The sequence below is a fragment of the Atractosteus spatula genome, chromosome 12, assembly GCF_055471065.1.
Source record: "Atractosteus spatula isolate fAtrSpa1 chromosome 12, fAtrSpa1.hap1, whole genome shotgun sequence".
Lineage (NCBI taxonomy): Eukaryota > Metazoa > Chordata > Actinopteri > Semionotiformes > Lepisosteidae > Atractosteus > Atractosteus spatula.
The window spans coordinates 4,901,885-4,918,710 of NC_142717.1; positions in this window are offsets into that span (position 1 = coordinate 4,901,885).

Genomic DNA, 16,826 nt, shown 5'->3' on the forward strand with positions numbered 1-16,826 from the left:
GCAACAGTCGGCACTGACATCTCCGCCCTCCTTCAATATAATAGTCCTTCCACAATGAAACTCTCCATTTAATCCAATAGATCATTGGTGCAGCGTGGACATTATCACCCTCCATAGGCCACAATTCTGAAGCAGATTCAAGAAGCAGCTGGGTGAGGTCTTTGGATCGATAGGCAACTAGCAAACAGTCAAGGTTTCTCTTGTTTTCAATTTCTCTTACACTTGCGTGTCATGACCGACAGAGCCATTTTCCAGATTTTTTCAGATTGGTGGTGCAGATTAATATTTTTCGTAAGAAAAATGAACTCCTATGAATTGGAGAGACTGCTTCTGATACCTGATCAAACCCACACATTAAGAGATGGAGGGAGAGTATAATTGTACTATATAGTTCCCTTCATTAGTGTTACTCTACAGTGTATGCTGTGCGTAACTAGGGTTACAACAAGTTTTTTTGTTCAACCTAAATATCTATTGTTTTATCTAAATCAAATGGTTCTTCAGTTGCTCTAAATTACTGCTTTTTACAAGTGTAGATAGTTTTTTGAAGGAATCACTGCAAGGGGTGTCATGACAATATCTTGTGAATATGCTGTAACTCCGCATGAACATGAGTCATTGATATGCCAGTAATATCCCTCTAATATCTAATAAGATATCTCTAAAATCTAATTTAATATCTACTTCTAATAGATATTAGATATTCTAATAAGATTAGAAATAAGAGTCTAATTCATGCTGTATTGCTTTTATTAATATGCAGTTGTTGTGATTTGCATTACTAGCCAAATACTTAAGAATTATCAATTTTAACTTAGTAAGATTCCTGTTGGCAAGAAGTCTTTATTCCTGGATTTTTTCCACATCTTTTTAGATTTTTTTCGTTGTATTGTTTTTTGTTTTGACTCCTTTCTCAGTTATGAAGCTTATTATCATCTGTTATGGTAAAAATGTACTGGGCTGAATCTAAACATTCAGATGATTTCTCTCACACTTAAGAACAGTATTCGTGCAGATGGTAATCTGTCCTCAACTTCACAATAACCTGCCTCCTGCTGTTCTGTTTCTGCTAAAGTAATTGTTTCATGGCCATGTCATTGTTTGGAAACTCAATCCATTCCTCTTCATCCAATACTTCTTGAGTGCCAGACTTCACTGGCCAATAAACTGTGGAAAAAAAAACAGTTTGTGAAGATTCCCCTGGATTCATGCATCTCCTGATGATTTAAAACTGACAACAAAAGTGTAAAAGTATAGCTAAATTTAAAAAAAATCCTAATTGAAGATAACGATTATTTGAACTGTGTTTAGGACCCAAGCCGATTAGTCTAGGAATCACAATATGGAAGGAGATTAAGGGGAATAATACTTGTGTTAGGTTAGCATTGCTACCTTGTAGCACTGGGGTCCTGGGTTTAATTCTGGAACTGGGGTGCTGTCTGAGTGGATTTCCTCTGGGTGCTCTGGTTTCCTCTCATAGTCTACAAACATAGTGGTAGGGCAATTGGCTTCTCGGAGAATTGGCCATAGGTGTGAGTGTGAGTTTGTGTGTCAGCCCTGTAAGGGACTGGAGCCCTGTCCAGAGCATACCCTGTCTTGTGCCCATTGCTTGCTGGGATAGGCTCCGGCTCTGCAGGGATCCTGAATTGGAAGAAGGAATTAGAGAATTGATTGATGGATGGATGGTATTGATGTTATGTAGGAATTATTTAGCAATAATATAGTTAGAAAGGGTCTTGGTTTTTATTTATGCTACACAGACAATGTTCCAATTATTTATTTCCTGCAGGGAAATTGAAAAGGAAATCTGACATTATCTTTAACTTGTTTTATAATTAACAAAAGGATTTATTAAAAGCGCACGTTGATGAAGTTAGGAATGTTGATTATATCACAGCATCTTAGAGAATTGTACATGTTGTACATGTACTGTGGGAATTCAGTAACGGAAACATAGACGGACATTCAGAGATAAATGCTATATTATGATGGCTTGGCGTAGAACATAATTAACAATGGATGTATGGTACAAATGTATACTTTATAGTATATGATCATTTTACTCGCTAATGGACATTCATACCCAGGGTCAGCCTGCGACCTTATACAACACATACTGTAACAATAGTCGATTTATTTATAATAAAGTTAAGCATTCACCCTCTACATGCGTACAGAGAATATCTTGGCATGTAGTATATTTATGCTTGATAAAAAAGAGGCCCATAAGGAATGGAGTCCAAGACAGCTTGTCCAAGTTCAAATTCAAGTTTCTGTTCTCTGCAGAGCTACTGTATTCTGCAGCCAAGTCCCTGCCGTTCCTGCCAAAATGACATTCTGTTCTATACACCCTGCAGAAAAATCTTTCCGAATTTTGTCTTTGTTTTACATAATTGTTTCTTTCGATAAAACGCCAGACAATAAAGTGAAGTGCAAAGGAAAAATAGTGAGGCGTCCAGTGTAAACTGAAATACAAACAAGCAGTTGTTGGTTTTGGGAAAAGTCATTGTCTCGGGTTTTAGCTTTGTTCTCTGTCTCTAATGGAGGGAATGCAATACCTTTAGAACACCTCTTGCCCCCTTGATACTAAGAGATTGTACAAACTTCTTTGTTCCTCTCAATGATAATTGACTCTCCCTCAAACAGTAAAACTAGTGCACCACACCCCCCATAGATAGAAAATATAATAAAATAAATTCAGAGGTGATGAATTATTTCACTGGTAATTCACTGAACTAAGACTAACTTACAATACTGTATCTCAATTCCTTTTGTGACCAGTGCAGAAAAAAAAACATTGAATGCAGAACTGACTTGATATTACTCCTGTATTCTAAAGTGTAGTATCATGTGCAACTAATCAAAAAACATTTATTAAAATGTTTACATATTTTAAATTGTGGTTTGAAACGTAAGACGTTGTTTTCAATTCTTGTCCAAACCAGACCACTTGTAAGCCACGACTATCCAAATGGGTAGACTTCATGTAACGGAAGTCATTGGACCATGCAGAATTTGAAACATGTAAGGATAATATAATCTTTTCCTTTTCTTATCCTCTCTTCAACAAACAAACAACACATAAACACGGAACTTAATCAAGCAAATCCTTTTGTTGACTAATGTGGTAACGTCTTCATTCCATGAGATGTGTTGAATATACTAGTTCCATATATAGAATTGTTTTACACAAATAATTTATCTGTAGGCAGTACAAAAATATTACTCACAAATACTGTATGACATTACTAAATTAAATTTTAATTTTGTATGATTCATAGGGATTTATTTTTATCATATTTCATGCTTAGAGAATAGCTTAAAGGGGCACAAAAACTATAAAGTTATAAGCATAATAGAGTGATCTGCATGGAATTGTCTAGAACAATTACACATTACATCGGTTCAAACATTATGCTAATAACACAGCATTGTAAGGAGAATGAATAAGGAGCTGGTTTGAATTTGAAATGAAAAAGTGTTTGTTATCCTTGTAACTGAATGAAAAAGGGATGCTATACATTTTTCCAGAATCTCTGGCAGATGTGAACATCTGCCTAATTTACATTATCTGGGAAAGATTTAATTCAATCAAATTAAATATGTTTTGCATATTTAGCTGTCATCTAGTCCAAAAGTCTCACGCAGACATTAAAGTACAGTAAATGCTATGATATAAACACAATGAATGCAGTTAGGAAGTGGGTAGTGAATATTTGGACTTCATCTAAAAAACAATGTATTTCAGAACTGAACTTTTATGTTAAGTTCAGAAAACTAGCACCCACTGTTTTATAACTGTGAGATCATTAGTTGTTATTGTACCATGACACTAATAGAAAAATTCGATAAATGCAGCATCATTAAATCCATTCTTAGCTTTTAATAATTTCATCATGGCTATCTAAGCTAAGCTCCTCATTTTACTCTGGTAAAAACATCCAAATAGGATATCGGTTTTTGGAGTGGAATTGAGTATAATTTCAAAATTCCCTTTCTAATGCAATACGAGGCAAACATACTGCTTAAACTAGGTATGAGGCAATGTTTATGAGAAATTCAAAGGTGCTAACACATTTCCTCAAATTTAAAATTGCAATCCAGAGAAAGTGTGATAAACTTTCACCTGTACTCGAGTTTAGTGGAATAATGTGGTTTTACCTTAACATATGGCAAATATGACATTCTTTGCAGCGTTAGGCTGTGAGTCTGTCTGCTGTTGAGTGCTTACTACCTCACTCCCAGCTGTCAGAAACAATAAGAGATATTTTTGACAAAGGGCTTGTTTCAACAAGACCATGCTGCAATATCATAAAGATCTCTCAGATTACCCAAGAAATATTTCAAAATCTTAGCCAGTGTCTCGGGAAGATACTGAAATGCTCTTCCACACACTTACGTTCAACTGCAAGTAACTGTAGCTCTTCATTTTTTTCCTGAATTTAACAGCTGTTCTCTCAAAATTAAGTTAAACTACTTCAAAATTCAGCAGCAACAGTTTTCAGCAGGGAGTGAATGAAGTATATCATCTTCTGCCTTGAAGTATTTTCAAAGAGCTCTTGTGAAGCCTTGCATTTACTTCAAAATTCATCTTTTGGCTTGAAAATCTTTGCACAGTCTGGTCTCTTCTTGACTGTCTAACCCTAATTTTCAAGACCACACCACGTACTGTACTTGTCTAGTGCTCGTCATGCACAGGTGGCTCGACACGTCCTCCTTGAATTACTGTTCTGCAGGCCCCTGCTGCAGTTTTGCTGATGGCTGAAATGTCTTCCCTAAAAAAAAGACACGTTTGGAGTTGCTTTTTCAGCTTGATGTATGGGACCTGAACAAAGAGCATTATTTCAGAAGAAGGAAGTTTGAAACTATAATATACATTAATCGATTAACAAAGAAAAATCATTATGTTGATTATTAACAGTTATAGATATTATTGACTAAATGATTAAGGACATATTATTGGCAGCTCCAGTTTTGAACTCCTACGTGATATAATAATAATAATAATAATAATAAACTTTATTTTATATAGCGCCTTAAAGGTGGCTTCTCAAAGCGCTTTACAGGATGACAATAACAATAAATAAGAAGACTACAACAATAAATAAGAAGATTTCACAAGATAGGACACAATTATAATAACAACAATACAACAATAACAATATATGCATTTTCCTCATATATGAAGCTTATGTTATTTCATTCTTTTGGATATTCTGTTCTGTTGTGTGGCTGCCATCTTGTCCAAAGGTCTTGACTTAGTATGAGTGGAATTTTGACAGGAGTGTAAATTCAACAGTGCTGCTGATCTTGTGGGATTCCTCATTTCTAATGCGTGTGATCTCTGCAAAAGGGTATCTCTGACTTTACTTTAACAATCTGACAAGGGTTGTGGGATCAGAATATTAGCTGGTTTTAGCAATAAAAAGAAGTTTACAAAAATCTGACATTAACACAACTGGGCTTTGAATTAAAAAAACAATTAGCCTGATGGAAGTGCCTGGGAATTGCCTCATTTTTAAAATGATTTAATTATATCACCAGTTGTTTGCACTGCACTCAGTCAATGTCTAAAAAATAAAGATCCAAAGCTTCTCTCTAGTTGGTGTTGCAGCATGCCAAAAAGTGACATAGTAGCGTACATTCTGTATGTTAATTGAACTAATGGGATTCCAGTTCCCAGACCTCAAGAACACATATACCTACATTAAATTAATGTAATGCCCAAAGCAGACTGGTGGAATAGTTAGTCACACTGGTTTTCTTCTGATTTAAACGTCCGGTTATGAAAGTGTGCCAATGCACGCCGAAGGGAAACTATTGTTATGTTATTGGATACTGTTCTGAGGTTCAGGGACTGCAATAAAAGAGGGTAGTCAGTGTTGTGGTTGTGGAGGAAACAGGAACTTAGTACAAGTCATGAGAGTAAAACATGGGCTGGGTGAGGCAGCGTACAAGCAAATAAACAGCCTCTATGGTCAGAAAACACAGTGGTTAGCATTGATGTCTCTCAGCGATGAGGCATTGAGTACAATTCTGGACCTGGGGTGTTACTGTGTAGAGTTTGTTTGTTCTCTCTTTGTACACAAGGGGTTTCTCTAAGTGCTCCGGCTTCCTCCATTCTTTTTCTAACGGCTTTATCCAATACATAGTCTGCAGGGGAGCCAGAGCCTATCCCACGAGCCACAGGCACAAGGCAGGATACACCCTGGATGGGACGCCTGTTCATCACGGGGCACACACACACAGACTGACACACACAGTACACACATTCTCACCAGGGCCAGATTTCCCCGAAGCCAATTAACCAACCAGCATGTCGTTGTTGATTTTAAAAAGTATTTTGCTGAAGTATGTCGATTTAATATGTTGGTTTTCCTAGATTCTCAAATGCTGCTCATTTAATCTTTTATTGGACTGTTTTAGTTTTACTGGGAACTTTCCAACACATCAACGTGACCGTGTAATAGACTTAATCAGTTCTTGAGGTGCTGACATTACCTCCTCCAGTCATGACAACTATTGAATTTTGCTGTTTTATTCAATGTACTGCTGTTCATCCTGCCTGTGCAAAGTAGCAGAGTTAGTTCCAAAATTGAAACCTACTACCTATTACTATATTAGGAGCATTCGGAGCCCTATTCCTATGCCCCTAGTAAAAGCTAGCTTCCAGCTAAATCCCTAACACTAAATCCCTAGATCTCTAAAGCCCTCTGTACCTCACTAACACTCACAATGGATTGCTAAAGATGTCCATTTTCCAGAACCAAATCAACATGCAACAGGGAGATGTACTGTGGGAATGGATATCCTTAAGACTCAGTGTTTCCAAGAGGATTCTTAAAATAATGCTTATAAAAACAGATTTGCAGACAACAGTTCATAAAGTTACTGTAAATGATAATCACTGGGAGTTCCTTTTTTTCTACTGTTCCCCACGGTTGGTTCACTTTAGGTAAAAGTACAACAAAGCAGATGTTGTAATTAAACTAGACTAGACATAATTATATTTTTTTTCTTTCCTGTTTTAAAAATAAACCCATTTCGTTTTAGCCACTGATGAGTATGGACAATTCCATGGAAAAAAAGTTCATTGATGTTATTTTTCATTTGAGGCTGTGGAACTGTGCTATTTATGCATTTCTCGGTTTGATCACTGTCAATCTTAATGGAAATATTCAAGTTTAGTGAAAGAAAGTGGGGTAGAGGCAGTACCAATATCCAACCAATATTGAACAACACTGGCATTGCAGCGATGACTGTTATCTTTAGGTTTATCACATTCTTTTGTCTTTAATTCTTTAAGGCTTTTATACATTTTAATTAAAACTGAACTATAGAAGCGTCAAAAAAAGCGTCAAAACAAAGCAAACTGGGAAAGCTTTCTGTGATTCTGTTTAGCGACGGGCATTTAAGTCCAGGTTCTTAACCGTCTTACATATTGAATTTTTCACTTTCTGGCGCCAAGCAGAATTGCACGTAACAAATGTGAACGCATTGCCTCAACAAGCAGTACCAATTACTGCTCGCATTGCAAGAACAATACTTCACTGTCACATGAAACATAGACATCTTCACATTCTCCTTCAAAGTGTGTCCTCTGATAACAGTTGCCCCTTTTTTCCTCTACACATTGTTTCTTTGTTACCTTGTTAGTGGGGGGTTTCCAACAGGCCCAATTAACTTTGTCGCACACAGACTTTACCTTACTTATTTACCTTTTGTATTCATTTTCAAATACATAAAATATGTGTGATTCTTTGTCTTCCAGTATAATGTTGCTTTGTGCTGAAAGCTGTCCTTGATCTGGAAGGCTTCCATGTGTTATGTCTTGCAGACATGAAAAAAACAAGAATCTGAATGTTACAGAAAGGTGGTTCAAATGCGCATAAGTTAAAAGAAGTTTATAATTGAATGTACAGTATATTGGTGCTTTGATTGGGTTCAGCATCTCTTCTTGTTTTTTGTTTTTCAGAATGAAAATTACAGAGATCCAAGAAACTCTAATGACATTTCCTTGCTTCTTAACTCACAAAAGAAATACCATTTATTTCCATGAAAAAGTAGTACTATCATATATTGTACCCTTTGCCCATAACATTAATAAGTTTGGATATTCTAGAGTTTCCTCACATACATGCAGTATATGGTAAAAATACATATATTTGATCAAATACATAAAAATATACAGTACAATCACACCAGCCTGTAAAATCTAAGAATAAAATAGTGTGATTTTGTTGCTCGTAAGATGAGTGACAATAGGAGGCATAGAATTCAGTCATTAAAAAGGAAACTTGTTGAAAATTAGACCTGTTGTACTGTACATAGCTGCAATATATACGGACCAATTACAGATTTGAAAAAATGTATGTGTGGGTCCTGAGCACAGATAATGACATTATCAGCTAAACCCCAAGTTAGAAAAAAAAGGATTAAACACAAAGAAATGCCACTGAAACAGAGGATGTTGTTGCTGGCTGAATAACTGACATTTCTTTGTCTTTTTAACAGAATGACAACATTGTTACTATAAGAAAAAAAAAAGGGTCTCCAGAGTGGAATGCGATCACTATCGCGGGGTTTGAAAAAGTAAACACACGGGGAAAAACAAACAAAACGGCAGAAAAGATGGCTCTTGGCATGTAAAAGCTTGAATGCCATTCATAAAGTTTCAGAGTCGAGTGGGAGGTTACCAAAGTCCTTGTCCAAAATCCTGACGGAACCAGCCTGGGTATAAAATATCCTTTGTGGTTGCCAATAATGCTCACCCAGGAAGCTCAATCAGTAGCCATTCCCTGCTTTTTGTAATTAGCTTTCAGGCCTTGTGTGGGGTAAGCCACATGCCTCCTGGCTGCGAAGATGATCTGCAAAGGGATTTGTGGTTTCTGAAAGTAGGGTAGAAAAACAACCATCTATTGAAGTTGGTAACTTGCTTTTCATCCCAGCTTGCTCCCCCCCTATAATTTGACACACGCCATATTACAAGTGAAGAGGCAGACAGGATGCTGCTTCACTGAGAGACTTGTTGCCACAGTCAAACGCCAAAGCACAGCAATCCTCACTCAGTCTTGCACTTGGACCCGAAAGCTGCTTGATTCAAGGGCTGATGAAGCCAAACACATTTTGCCTAATTGCCCGGACTAAGGCCCCGTTCGAAGTAATTGACCATTTCCTGGTTGGTACGCTTGGAGCTGTCAGTGTTTGCTCACGTCCTGGGTCAGCACTTCTGTGCAGGAAGCCGCGTCGTGTGACCTTCCAAAACGGCTTTGTTCACTATTACGTGTGTTTGGTAACCTTGCTGTGCCACATTTTAATCTACCAGCCCTTCCACAAAAACGGAATTCACAACTAAACCTCACAAATGACTTGGGAACGATGTAAGTGCTGCGGTGTTTTAAAGCTCCATTATATTTTTACAGCTCTCCCTTGAGTGAAAAAGCATAAACAAAACAAATATTTTGCTTCCCGATACCTCTCTAGGTTTCATGTTGTTTTTTCCCAGTAAAAATATAGTTCTTAACTACGCTTTACACTGCTTTGTCACGATTTGATCATGGTTTTGTGAGGTATAAAAAGGGGAAAATAAGAATGCAGTTAAGTTTATACAGTACAGGTTTGAAAGCAAGATTGTAAACGATGAAAAATGCCAGAGAACCAGTGACCCAGAGCTTGCTTCTATACTACAGACAGGACTAAGAGAAGCTGGGTATCCTTCACGCCCAACAAGCTCCCCTTGGATGAACTTAAAAAGTAAGGGAATGAAAAACAGCTGTTGGAATACCTTAACAGTTTGTGGAACTCCTTTATAGTACCTTGAGAATAGTAGTTCTGGACTTTAAAATATGGACCACAATTGTTGAAGCCGAAGGGAGTTTTACCATGAAAGCGTTAGACTGACCTTTTGAAAGTATAATAAAGTTAGATGGCTTTTCTATGTTATTAGTCATTTAAAATTCATGTTGAACGAGCCACATCCACCTGCTGTACTGCTATTGAAAACACATAATTTACTGTAATTGATGATTTACAGTTTTTCAGACTTTCACACTTGAACCATGTTTTATATTGAGGTTGAGAATTCAAACAGAATTATTTTTACATAAAGAAGCTGAAATATTATCATTATTCATATTCCAAGTAGCCTCCCTTCTTTAGGTGATACAGTATATAAGGTTCTTCTTAGTTTTTTACGCAGATTTTAATTCAGGAAAGTCCAAGCAAAATCTGAATCCTACATACTTTTTTTTCCTTTTCAAGTGATGTTCAGTGCAAGAGATACATGTCTAGACCATTTGTGCCTTCGTGATAGTACTACATTCCCATTCAAACTTCTCCTTCAAGTTCAAAATTCTCTAGCTTCAGCGGAGAGGCACCAAAAGAACTGACTCAGATATTTCAGTACCGAATGTCCTCAGCAATAGGTATAATTCATTCCTCCATCACTATGACCTGAGGGTCTAGATTCAGTTTGCTCTTCAACACACCGTCACAACTATGGAATCAGTGCTAACCAATAAGCAGCAAGGGATTTTGCAGTCTCAGATGATTTCCAGGTCATTTTTACTTCCTTTCTCAGGGATCACCACCATTCAGGTCTGCTAGACATTAATGAGTTACTTTAAGGGCAAATTGAAGCAGTGCAATAATGTAGGGAAAGTATATAAGGGCAGAATATGTTTCAACACCGTATTAATTTCTCATTTCACTACTTTGTTTTTTTTTTAATCAAATGAGTACTCTGTGCTAAGGTATTTTTCGGCCTGTGGTGTCTGTTTTTCTCCGATTCCAATGTTTTGTTAATTTTGCTTTGAACCTAATCATGCCCAGACCCAGACTAAAATAATCCTTCATCAAGGAGCTTTACAATTTACAATTTATCTTTACTTTCCAATAACAGCAGTAACTGAGGTGTCCGTTTTTCGCCACTTCCATTCAAAACAACATACAGTATAGCGATTAATTCATTGGGATCAATCACAGTCCAGCAGCTTATACAGGTTTCTTCAAATTACCAATAGCTTACGACTGAGGTCATGATAAATTATGATTGATCTATACCTTCTCCAAAGTGTAGAAGTGTTCATAAGACAACAGTGCCTTATAGTAGAAAAAACAGATTATTGCTGGACCAGACATTTCAGAAAGAAGAAGAGATGTTACACTGAGGTCCTGACTACTTTTTTTTTTTTTTGAAAATCAAAATAATTTACTCTGATTTGTCCGGTTTAAAGGTAGAAGCAGGGGAAGAGGCATTAGGTCATAATATTAGCTCATACCAGACTTTCTTCATCTTGTTTTTGTGTTGAACATAAATCTTTTAACATGTATTTTCTTCATATGCTAAATTTGCACAAAGTCATGTTTTCTATGAGTAACAGGAGTCTGAGGACAACCATCTGCTGTGGAACTTTTAATTGTTTTATTTTAATATGGTGTATTTTTAGAGCTTGTAAAAGGTGCTGGACAAATATCACAGGAGTAACAAACATCATCTGCCTTTTTTCTAGCTAATTCGCTTTATGTTCCATGTTCTAATGTGTTTTAGAGGTTCTCTGGTTTTATTTTTTTTTACTTTTCATGTGAAGCTTCTCAGACTATCACTTTCTCTTCTAGAAAATCCTTCTGAACAATTCTTGCTTTTCAAGAGTTTTATTGTTATGAAAACTAATAAATTGTCCAGGGATTCACAGATTTATTTTGTTAAAAAGGGAAACATAATCTTTTAAAACTGTGATGGCAGAGTGTGCAGATAATGTGATTCATAACAACATTTTTCATTTTTATGTAACTGCTGAGTATTACAAGATATATAAAAAATCATGCATCTTTCTCTCACCTTTAGTTCATCTGTGTATGTATGGGTTCATATTTCTTGAACCACTGAGCCATATTAGAACTGCGAACTACATTAGGTCAGCTTGTATGATTAGTTGTATTTGTGACTATCTATCTTTTCTTGGATGAAAGAACTGAACCATTTTAGTCTTGAAAAGAAACGTCTAGAAAGGGATGTGATCAAAATATTCAAAATTTGGAAAGGCATTGACAAAGTCAACCCACTGTATTTCTTCAGAATGATCAGCAAAGCACAAACTTGAGGCATTTAATCATAATCCCACAGACAGTAGCTTCACACCATTGGCTCCTCAGCTGAGCACAAACACCAAATGTATGAACTTGAGGTTCCTCTCGTACTGATCGCGATGGCGATACTACTTTCAAGAAACAGCCAGATTAGATTGAATATTGTATTAATTAACGTCTAGCTTCCAAAGAGGCTTATTAGGCTGAATCGCCTCTTCTGCTTCATATCCTTTTTTTGTTGGAATACTTAAGGGAAATTCTGATTTTTTAAATCACATTTCTCACAAATATGCAAAATGACCATATCAGAGAATGGATACTTTTGCATTCACTGTGTACAGCCAGCATCATTATTTTGTTTAACCATTTACTACTTGAAGGTTAAAATTCTGAAATTTAACTGACCGGTATCCTAGATTTCCCTCAACCTCTTACCTTTGGTGCACAATTTGAACTGTTGCCTAAAACCGTCCTAAAAACTTTTTTTTTCTGTGAAAAGACCAGCATTCCACTGCTAGGTGTCAGGTGTGGTTTGAGTAATCCGTTATCATTCTCAGTGTCCCATTCCAAGAAAAGAGTGAGGTTGCTTTGGTCATAATACAAACACTGCCCAATCACTTCATCATGTAATGAAGTCTTGACTCAGCGGATACATTCGAACACTTCAGACGTATTTATCATTCAGGTTTGCCTTACACTACTGGGTGTGTATCATTTTTTAAACAAGCATGGAGAGATTTCACTTCATCTGGGCACTCTCTCTGCCTAAGAATTGAAAATATATTTGCACAGGAGGCATCAAGAGTTGACCCATGAGCCCCTTTCGTCCAGAGAATCACATAGTTTCTTCATTCTTTCATTTAGTATATTTTTCAGGACTAAACTAGAGTTAGAATAGTGCTATTTTCATGAACCATTCATTTTTGCTTAATCATTTTCTGCTTACCCCCTTAATCTGCAGTATTTTACTAAATGTATTTTACTATCATTTAGTATTTTCGGTGTTATGCTGGTGAGAATTAAAAGGTGCAGGAATGTACTGTCATCGAGGAAATCAAATGTTAGTGCTCCAGTAATTCCTCCTAGAACAAGAGCAGAAATTAAAACTTCCAGTAAAACTCAAAGAGACTTGCTACAATGGCCTGTTCCTTTTCAGAAGCTTTCTTTGATCTTTTCCAGAAGCATTCTGGTGATCATGTGGTAGTTACTATATTTACAATGGTAAATTTATAGCAAAGCCAATGAGAATGCAATTATGAATAGCTGTGATATTTAAAGCGTTCAGGATATTAATATGTCACATTATTAGGAAATAGATAAATTTGATATTAGTGGTGAATCAGACATGAGCAATGGCTTAGACTGTTAAACAATGAACATATACTAGGTTCATTTCTGCAAGCATTTCTTTTTCCATGTTTTTATTCATAAATATGGGTGGGTGAAATGTTTATGATGTGGATAGGATGTTACAAAACACAAATATTTTTTTTTTATTTTGCACATTTCTTTCTCATGTTTCATTGGTTTGGTGTTTTCTGTCACAGTTAACTTACTCCCCCAAACCCAAATGCTGTTTCAACTGCATTTTCCCTGAGAACACTGCATACCAAGGTTTGTCTAATTTTTAGTTTGTTTTTATCCGTGTAAAACCCAGCTGTGTGAAACAGTTTTTAGCATATTAGGTTCTTTCACGCTTCCTGTTTTTATGCTGCCACTCTTTTCCTGACTCTTCTAAGTCTGTATTCCAAAGGAGCTGTATTCCAAAGTTAGGGCAGCACGCTGGTCAGGTTTTTAGTGGTTGTTGCCTCACAACACTGGGGCCCTGGGTTCAATTCCAAACCTGGGGTGCTATCAGCTTGGGTGTGTGTGTTGTCCCTGTGTTTGTGTGGGTTTCCTCTGGGTTCTCTTGTTTCCTCCCACAGGCCAAAGACATAGTGGTAGTATAATTGGCTTCTGGAAAAAATTGTCCCTAGGGTGTGAGTGTTTGTGTGTGTGTTCACTGCAATGGACTAGTGCGTTGTCCAGAGTGTACCCTGTCTCGGGCTCCAGCTCCCCCATGACCCTGAATTGGAAGACGTAGTTAGAAAATGGATGGGTGCAGTCCAAAGTTCCTCTACAGAATATTGTATGTATTTAGACAAGAAAAGTAGTTTGTTGGACACGACGGCTAGAGAGTTTCACTTCACAGGAGGCCTGCTGAATCACATGGACAATTTTAAGTTTTCCACAGAATTACTCACATTAGCAAACATGACCTCTTTTTGGTCTAGTGGATCATTTCCTGATGTAAAGACCTTTGTATGGTTCTCTTTGAAACAAATGTTTTTTTTTTAACAAAAGGGAAAAAAACTTATAACCTTTTCAGTTCGGGAACAATTTCACAATTATCACTATTTCCTGAAATAAATCTGCTTTGAAAGATCCTTATGTGCATTTCCTTGTAGAAGTGGTTGGGCAGATTTTTAAGATGCTTAATTGGTTTCCTGAAAACTGAAGCAAAAGTTATATTTTATATTTATATAAATTTATATTTTAGTTTTCCAAAACTCCATCCTGAGATATTTTAATTTCATGGGTTCTTTTTGTTTCCTAAAAATACATGTCTGTTTAGTTTTACAATGCTTAGTTCTTTGGAAGGAACACATCTACATTATTTGCCACCATTTGAAAATCTACACCTTTACAATCGGTAGAAAGAAGAAATTCACTTAATTTAGCTCATAATGAAATTATAATGATAACGTCAATGTTAAACAGTGATAATGATCCAGATAATGAATCCATGAAGAAAAAACATTTAATATGTATATTTGATGGGGGTTTTTTAATGATGAAGAATTCTGGTTACTCTACTAATATGAATATAGACACTTTTTCTTTATGGTCAGATAAAGAGTATGTGACAGAATATTGTTTTTGAAGCAAAAAGACAGTGGAAAGTGACACCTCAGGGTGTCATCTTTGGGACAGTTAGCTCCTAGCTCCTAAATGAGCCAAAGAGCTTCATATCTTTTGGCAACTTTTTTACACTTATGGAATGAACAATTACTTTAACATATTCTAAATTAAGTAAATGGATGCATTAAATATTTTTGAACAAGCAACTTTAGTAGGTCAGTAAAAATTTTAAAAAACAGGAACGCCCCCTTACAAAAGTCTCATTATTCATTTAATTGAGAAATAAACTCAAAGGATAATTTCTTCCTCTTACTGTTTTTTTTTATTTAAATGACCAAAATGCAAAACAGGAGATGAATGGTAATCTTATTAACTTGTTTATAAGTGCCAATTGTATTTGTTACACACATTAAATTTGGAATGACTAATTGGGTGTTTTTCATGTTTTGCAACTATGTGCCCAGTGAGTACACATGGAGGAGAGTGGGGGGGGTGTAGGCACACTCCTATAACCCACCCACTATCAAACCTCTTGTGTGTAAACACATCACTGACGAGACAGCCTCGTACAGAAGGTTCAACACCAACTGCACCAAGTCAGCCGGTTGGGAGCCTCCTTAAATCCACTTTTAAACAGTGCTGGACCACTAAGTCAGAGAGGAAGCGATGATTTAGTGTAGGATGCAGAACCACAGAGGTAGGCCTCTTCTTGGGCTGTACAGGGGCGGTGCGGTGGCTCTGTGGCTGGAAGGTTGCCAGTTCGTATCCCGCAGCTGGCAGAGGAATCCTACTCCGTTGGGCCCCTTAGCAAGGCCCTTAACCCCAACTGGGGTGAAAGATGAAAACCCATTTTATAAATATTGTGGCATTATGTAATTAGAGAAAATCATATCTGTGCAAAACATTGACACTTATAAGCCCATCTAAGGCAGTGACATGCAAAATTCAGCGCTACAAGTTGTTTTTTTGTATTTTTGGATTTGAAAAATATATACATTAAAATGTTTTCAAATGTGAATGGCCATCTTATTTAGAGCCCAGCTATCACTTCAAAGCTCTTTTGTAATTGTTGCCCAGTACAGTTCCTGGCTTACATTAGATGCTAATTCTCAAAGAAGGCTGACTTCAGTAAAAACTCTTTGGGTAGGAGGGATTACAGGCTGGACTAATAACTAATCCACCACACTTTGTGTTGAACTTTTTTCTGTTCTTCTTTTTCCAGCTCAGAGGTTTGTGGAAACTTCTGCCAGTTGTGTTTGGAATTTGATTCTATTATCTTAAACTAAATTTTATTTTAATCTTCAAAAAGATTAACACTTTTGACGAATAGGGATTAAAAGCAAAGAGGAAGAAACAGATGTACACACAGAATGGTGTCACAAAAGCTAAGCATGGTTGATTTGGCCTGTCTTGCTGATTGTGTTGCTAGTAGTTCATTGAGGATCTTATCCTTCAATTTCTTGAAGAACAGCTGGAAATGAACTTTAACATCTTGACTGGACAGTAACGTTTTGAAGGTGACTTGAATATACATATACTGTATTGCAAAATTATTCAGACCCTTACTTATCGTACCTCCTTCTGTAAAATTACAAAATAATGCATACACATTATTTTAAGCTTAATATTTTAATTTAAATCCTGGATGATTAAACTCAAGACCTCTAGACTTCTTCTGGGGTAAAAACATCACAGTAAATGTCAGAATCTTCAAAAAATTCAAAAACTGGAAGTCTTCAGACCTGTGCAACTCAATATTTTGAAAGCAGAAACTTTGGCAGCAATAACAGCTGCAAGTGTCTTTTGGTATGTGGTAAATCTCTAACAGCTTTGCCCAC